Raw genomic sequence first — 8,257 nt, forward strand, 5'->3', positions numbered from 1 at the left:
TCTGCCGTGTCTTCTTTTGGTCCTATATTTCACGTTTATGGCTTCACCCATACCAGGCCCCACTCAGTAAGTAATTACTCTTCCTCTTTTCCTTTTTATTTTCATTCTTGTATTTCTTCTCTCACTTTACTCTTTTCTATTGTCTTTTCACTCCGATTCTTCCTTCTTCTTCTACTTCTTCTTGTTAATCTTCTTTCCTTATCCTCCTTTCTTTATATTTTACCGCACTTTATTACGAAATTGATGTCTCACTTTCATTCTTGACGTGCCTGTTTCAGATCTTCTCTAGGTGATCCACTAGCCCTTCTGAGGTATCACACTTCGGTTTATTTAGCTCAATATGTATGTAATGACTTCAACAGAAACATGGTAATCACCTTCCTAGAATAATTAAAAATTCGTGTCTTACTTAAGGTTCGGCCACACAGAGCGCTACGTACGCTATGTTCGTTATACGAACAGAAAAATCTCCCTTTATTGCCAATGTGACTGGCCACACAGACTTCCGTACGCTACGTACGCTACGTTCCCTATGTCAGCTGCGTCGCAGAGTGTACACAGCGTACGTAGCGAACATAGCGTAGCGCTCTGTATGGCCGAACCTTGACACTGCCCAAGTTCTCTAAGATTTGTAGTAGTACAGCATATAGAATAAAAACAATTTCAAGGAATAAGTGACGACAGTAAATTCACATCACACATGAAGTCTTCTTTTCACAGACTAGTTACCTTCCCGCCATTATTCTGCAACTGCAAACTCAATTCAATTCTCCTGCTCTCAATTTCTCTCAACTGAACGCTTTTTATAAAAACATTGCACGAACCACGCAGAAAATGCAGCCTCTTTCTTAAGGAAACGTGTTTACTGATCCGTTGCCTATCAGTGGATGTCATATTGTTGCGCGTTTTGGCTCCTGCGGGAATGTGTTTACCGAGTCGTTGCCTAGCAATGGATCTATACGTCACAATACATTCTGTTTTCTCCTTAAGTTGGAGGAACAGACCGAAAGCTTTTGACATTTATATTCCACTTGAATGAGAATGAAATCCTCATTTTGGAATAAGAGAGAGAAGATATATTCCAACAGACAATACATAGTTTCAAAATTTATCCGTTGTCCTTCTTAACATTGCTAGACAATAATGGTATTGCCTTATTGGACACAAATATACAGGAAATTGATTTTATTATGTTCCATGTTTGTAAGTAAGATGTGCTATTGTGACAGCATTGACTCTTTTCCACTTTTTCTGTATTTGTAATCAGAGAAGACGTAGGGCGCAGAGGAGCCGGTCTGCCTGTCTGTCTCTCTCTAACGACCTGCATATTTCATCGATTTGATAGGGCATTTGACCAATGTTCATACGGACCACTTCAGTGTGCCCTGCACTAACTTTCGTTAATACTGTCGAGATTAAAACCCCTGACTACTGAAATTAAATTATTTTTGTAATTTCAACTCAATTACCTTTGTAAATTAAACTGAGTTAGTTTTGTAACTAAAATTGAGTTGCCTTCATAACAATGTTGAAAGAATTATATAAAACTGTTAGGGTTCTGCGCTTTTACATCGGAAGCCGTGTGAATCCTACATCTCTACGTTTAAATACTTGTTTCTATCTATCTATCTATCTATCTATCTATCTGTCTATCTATCTGTCTGTCTGTCTGTCTGTCTGTCTGTCTGTCTGTCCACCCATGGTTACAGACCTTTTGTTGGACCTTGCCCGCTTTTCAGTTTCTTGATCTTTTACACGGTCAGTAGGGCTCTTTGGACGAGGGATCAGGCCGCTACCTGTACACACAAGGCAGCATGAATACGGAATAAACGCACACAGATAGCCATGCCTCAAGTGGGATCCGAACCCACGATGCAAGTGCTTGAGCGGGCGAAGGCACTTCACGTTTAGACCGCGCGGCCACTGTGAGCGACATCTGCTTGTATCATCAAACCCGGTTCCGTGATCTCCTATGCACTCCCTTTAAGTAGCATAGATCCTGTGCCCTGAGAGCATACACGAGGCGTGGAGGTAGTGGTTCACTCACTTTAAAATGATATTAGAGAGAGATGAGTAGCCGGAATGACAGTCCAGCCGCTTAGTTCTCTAAAATTCATTCTTTATTAATGAAGAGCTTATTTCGGTGCAAACGAATCTTTCTTGTATTCAGCAGGCATACGGTTTGATTATTTGTCGTTTATCCCAACTGGCTATACCTGTTATGTCTCTTCGTGTTAGCGAATTTCGGGGCAGGACAATGAAACTGTCGCAGTCGCTTCCTCTGCCGTCATTAAGGATGCAATAACCCCCTCGTCTGAATGAATATCGCTGATATAGCACCATTTCCATACGAACAAGCTTTTCGGTAAGAGGCTGGAGTGCCCAGTGCTGTCATGAGAGGGGTGGTGGGGAGAAGAATCTCGTCACCCCCCACCGGAAATCAAACCCCTGCTCTTCACTGCTATGAAAGGTGAGGATCACTCCTGGCTTCATAGTTCTTAAAATTAACAATCATATGCTTATTTTATAAAATAACGTTTGATATAGGCTGGAATTGAATGAATCTCAATCATGAGTCGGGAGAAATCTCCGAGGGAAAAACCACTAAACAACAAACTCCGTGACCTATAGTCAGCAATCGAACTATACCGACCTAGCGACCGCCGCTTGTCGGCGAAGTTAGTGCTAACTATAGCGGATAGAGGGTGTCACTTGGCCAGCGCAATGGATTCCCTTCGGCCGTTAACCTCGACAGACCACTGTTACTTGACACCTGCTAGACGTCCTGGTAGTACTAGTGGTAGCAGTAGGTGTAATGGTAGTAGTAGTAGTAGTAGTAATGATAGTTTGGTGATAGTAGTGCTGGCATTAGTAGTAGTAGTAGTAATGATAGTTTGGTGATAGTAGTGCTGGCATTGCATTAGTAGTAGTAGTAGTAGTAGTAGTAGTAGTAGTAGTAGTAGTAGTAGTACTAGTAGTAGTAGTAGTACGACGCATTGCTTCCCGCATATCTGCTTTTAATAAAATCAGAGGCTAAAACAGGTTAAATTACATTTAAACTTTTGTTTGTCACTTGATATTTTTGGATCAAAGCCATCTTCATAAATGGCTCGAACTATTTTATTTCAGAAAATTGAATTTGGAAAGAAAATTTGGTGATCGTTTGAATAGTTCAGCGGCTATGTTAGCTGATGGGTGAATGTTCAAAACGAAGCGCTTTTCTTGTTGACAGAGTTTTCACCACGCACAAATTATAAACTGATTTCTGGAAACACCGGTACGGTGGTTGATGAAACTTAAAATGTATTTCGTAGATTTTTTTCCGCTTTTTAATCATTTAATTCCTTAATTGTTTCCAGAAATGAGTTTAGCGACTCGTAGAGCGTCATAACCTAAATAGCAGTAACAAACGCAGATAATTAATTATGAATTGGATCAAGCTGAAGATTCTTATCCGTAAAGTTGGAACAGAAGGAACAGAAAAAAATAAACGTGTGTATTCATGACGGGCTACAAGAAGCTTAGGAACCCCGAGATATGTCACACCGACCCTCCTCAGTATTGAATATAACAGAAATGAGGGTGCTTCCTTCCCGGGCACGATACTTGCATTCTGGGCTCCAATTAAACGAAGCAACTCCTTGTCCTCACCTCGCCTCGCCTCGCCACTCCTCACCCCCAGCACCCCCTACCTCCGAAACCACTATAAGCGTTACCACAATCAATAGAGACACGACTCACCTGAAGCTTGCGCACTCTGCCCTCAGCAGCCCCCGCTGATAAGCCCAAAATATAATATTTCATAGCTTGTGTAGAAATCAGCAGCTTTGACGCCTGCTTGATATGTATCACGCGAGACCTATCTAGTTCTGGTGCCTCAGTGATGAACGGAATGTCTGGAGGTCAGTGGAAGTCTACTCACTTACTGGAATTTCATTGACAAATATAAATAATACATCTGTTCCAAGTCACCAATGCCGTACGACCTATCCGAACAGAAATCACAAGCATTGGTAAATCTAAGTCAGTTATCACTTCCGAGTCACTCATACATGCATCTCTACTAGGATTCAGATCGGCAAGTGTTACAGCTACTTTATCGATCGTCTCAGTTAAATGTTTAGAATTTCTGTTTCGTGTTCAACTTTCGGCTCAGGAGTAATCTATTCTGGAAGATATTTTTTGCAGTTTTCATTAGTCTCCCCAGAAAAATGGCGTGAAAGTACTGAAATTAGTTCTTAGTGGTTTGTAACAAATGTTACACGACGGATACAAAACATAACTTGTTTGTATAAGAGCAGGTGCAGGTTGCTGTGACTTTTAGGGAACCTATTGAGTGGCTGTCATATTTCGATTGAAGGATTGTCGAGTAATTCTTGGAGATCCCAGTGAATTTTCGAAACAATACGTCAAATAAGTTACATCACTTCCCTCACCACACGTTTTAATTCAGTATTCATAAACATCCTTTCCTTTCGTACAGTTTTAGAGCACAATTTTCTGTACAAACATTATTAATTAATACGTTTTCACATGTATGAGTGACTATAGAAGGTGTGTGGATTAGTAATTTGATATATTGAACACTTACAGACCGTAACTACAAGCAACTATAGCGCTGTCTCTAATTCACATACTCTACAATTCACTACAGCACATACTAAGTCTCCTCAGTCTACTGTGTCTTCTCAGTCGTTGCCTGGTGATGGATCTCAACAATGTCCTCTGCTATCATGCTCACGTTCTTACCGGCTGGCGACTCTCCCATAACTAACCCATTGCTCCAATTATCTTGTTTATAAAATATTGGCACGGACCGCGTAGAGATCCCCGCTTCCCATCATTGTATCCAATTTTTTTCCGTGAAAACACGATTGTTTGCGAAGCCGTTACTTAGTAATGGCCATCTCTGTTGGATTCACGGTTATTGCTTTGAGCAAATATACCCCAATATGGTAAAAGAGGTGACCCATTTGCATGCGAGGACAATCTTAACCTCGGGGAGTTACAGGTCAATTGTCAGCTCAATTCCCCAACTGACATGCAAATAAGTTTAAAAAAGTTATCATAAAAATGGAACAGGCTGAAAGCATTTTGCAGACCCGTTCTCCATATAACTCCGAAAACCCTCAGACTTATTTACATTTCTTAACAATTCTTTGTCTTTATTCTCCATAAAAAAAGGCAAATTAAATGTATTAAACTCTTTGAATATATGCTAAAGGCATATAAAAGGAATGTAATTTAAAAATATTCCATGAAAATCGTTTAATTTCGTTATTATTCTGAAGGTAATGAACGACTTCTGAGTATATTTCTCTTTAACAAATTGAAAATAATTTATTTCTACGGAGAATGTTTTGTCTCCATACAAACACACCAGCAACCACGTTTGCAAGAAATTACCTGAAAAAGGTTTAGTTTACTGAAAAGTCACTTGGACCTTCCATGTCTTCATACGAAACAATGTTTTTGTTTGTAGGTCCTGGAAAGGAGGAGGAATGGCTCTAAACCAAATGGAAGCAAGTATTTCGGTAAGTTAATCTCTTAATTTTATTATCATCAACGCCATTTTGATTTCTTACTATTTACTTAAGTGTTCCAATTTTGACAAAAGAACGTACTTGTATATTTAAGGTGTCTGTAAATAATATATTGAGAGTATACATATATGTACCTAAGCAAAGCTTAATAATAGAAGAAATTACAAAGTTATATAGCTCTATTGAGGAGCTCGAAAGTTGCACAGTTCTCCTGGCCTTGTTAGTGTAATTAAGCAAAGAAGACGCGGATGAGCGGGGTATCTTGAATGCGCAAAATAACAAAATCGTAACAATTTTGCTCAGAAAGCCTGTGGGAAATTAGAGAACATAAGAGCATTACGATAATAATAGACGTCAGAGGAAAAAGTCGTGGAGGATGTTGACTGAATGTGGCTGGCTCAGGATAGCGTAAATTTGCGTTATTCTTGCGAACAGAATAATAACTTTTGCAGTTCATAAAAGCTGCCAAGGTGTGAAAGATAGGCTTGTTACATAAGATCTCTTGTAGCTTAATGCTAAACTCGCTTTTAAGACGTGCACAGAGGAGGTTCTGCTGACTGAGCCATTGTGACGTGGACACTACACACACAATCCAGGACATAGTGCTATCTATGTATTTTCAGAACAAAACGTAGTCATTCGTCCACAATTAAGTTTTACTTGCAGTAAACGCTAGTGAGACTATTTTGTTTACTGAAACTATGCCTTACACGTGGCCGATGACAGTAGCAGCGCGCTTTAAGACATGGACTCTCTTCGTCTGCTAGAACGTTTATATCGTGTGTTCGAATCCAGCTCGAGGCATGGATATATGTGTGCGTTTATTCTGTGTTTGTGTTGTCCTGTGTGTAGGTAGCGGCCTTGCGAAGGGCTGATCACTCGTCCAAGGAGTCCTATCAACATTTTAAAAAAGACTGCGAAACTGAAAAAGCGGCCAGGTCCCAACAAAGGACTGTAGAGCCATTGATGAATGAACGAACGAACGAATGAATGAATGAATATCTTGAAAGTTACGTTTTGATTTGCGTAAATAAATAAACCCATCATCAGTAATCACTGAATTTTTTTAATCATGTGACTATTAATACTTAAGGGAAAATCTTGTGCCTCGAAATTAGTCGTGAATCAAAAACAAAAACAACAAAAACTCCTTGGCCTGTAGTCCGCAAGCGAACTATACCGACCGAGGGACCGATGCTTGTCGGCAAAGTTAGTACCAACTTTTGCGGATAGAGGGTGTCACGTGGTCGGCGCTACAGATCCCCACGGCCCTTAATCTCGGTTTTCTAAACCGGAGCCGCTATTATCTTGAAATAGCTCCTCAGTTATTTTCACAAGTTTGAGTGGATCCTGTTCCAGACCCGCTATTTCTCAGTAAATCTGGTAGCGCCGGGAATGGAACCCGGGAATCACAATAGGGCTCCCCCCCCTACATAAAACTGTTATTAAATTTTAAGGCATAAGACTCTGTAAACAGCACATAAAAACACACATACATTACTGTAATTTAAATAAATTGTGTCCACTTAAGTCCCCTCACAATTGACAATCCTAATTACCTCTGTGGTTAGGTTTCTCCCAACTAATTTTAGTGAGTCCTTATCAGATCTCGGAAACAGTTGGAACTGCAGTCTACATTGTAGACACATACCTCACTTAATGGAATTGTATTCCATCAGCGGTGTAACGAGGCTGCCGATATTGGTCGCACTGGTCCTGATCCTGATTGTATGATAATGAGCTGGTAATTGCGTGATTAACCCATTGTCCAGTCCTGCGAATAGTCTGGAACAAAGAAGAACTCGTCGTGAGGACCAGCTCTCTGGCCAGTAGACGAGTCTTGGATTGTATTCTGTTGTTGGAGCAAAAAAATTATTCTTAGAAGACAAATACTACGATAGACGTGTTATATCTCCTTCTTTGCGGATCAGTGGTTTTCGATGAGAATTTTCTACTGGATCTTCTGTTGCTTTATCCCACAAATATCTCAAAGGATCACACAAACTTGTATTGTAACCGTGCGTTTTTGTTCCCAAACACGGCCGGAAAGAGAGAGGAAAGGTGTTCTCCGGCGGAGTAACGTATTCAGATGTGTACATTGCGATTTTTCATACCTGATTGGACTCGATCTTCATTTGAAGTAGATAAAAACCTATTTTCAGATCTGATTGTAGTAGAGATATTGCGCTGCCGAATCGTAAACGTTCATGATACAAAAGTAAATTTATAATACAAATTTTAAATCTGAACTAAGCCATTACAGCACATATCTTCTTCAGAAGCTAAATGTTGCCCCGGTTCCCAAAAAAATCTTCCTCTCATCGAACACGAATTTTCGTTTCGAGTTCACTGAGGAAACTATGTATAATACTTTGTAATATGCTGGCGACTGTAATTGCGACTGGCTACGGCGTTGAACGGCCGATGAGTCAGAGTTCGAGTCCCGGTAGGATCAAGAATTTTCTTTTCTCCACGTTGTCCAGACTGGCTCTGGGGTCCACACAGCCTCCTATACAATGGGTACCGGAGCCCCTTTCCGGGAGGTAAAGTGGCCAGGGCGTGAAGCTGACCGCCCGCCTCCAACTAATGTCGAGGTCAATAAAAGGCGATTCTATATATCCACTCCCCATACGTCTTCAGCTGGCTTTTAAGGTGAGAATTTGCTACGTCAAAACCCAAATCCCCCGAAACTAGAAGTCCACCACTTGTAGGCT

General features: G+C 40.5%; 1 long non-coding RNA gene across 1 annotated transcript in view; it reads left to right on the forward strand.

The window, feature by feature from the left end:
• LOC117282211 overlaps positions 1 to 5,534 on the forward strand; it is a 243,753-nt gene extending 238,219 nt beyond the window's left edge. Inside the window, exon 3 of the long non-coding RNA XR_004512874.1 lies at positions 5,483 to 5,534. This is a non-coding gene — a long non-coding RNA (uncharacterized LOC117282211). The remainder of the gene's footprint in view (positions 1 to 5,482) is intronic.
• The last annotated feature ends 2,723 nt before the right edge of the window (positions 5,535 to 8,257 follow it).

Source organism: Cryptotermes secundus, unplaced genomic scaffold (genome assembly GCF_002891405.2).
Source record: "Cryptotermes secundus unplaced genomic scaffold, Csec_1.0 scaffold2193, whole genome shotgun sequence".
NCBI lineage: Eukaryota > Metazoa > Arthropoda > Insecta > Blattodea > Kalotermitidae > Cryptotermes > Cryptotermes secundus.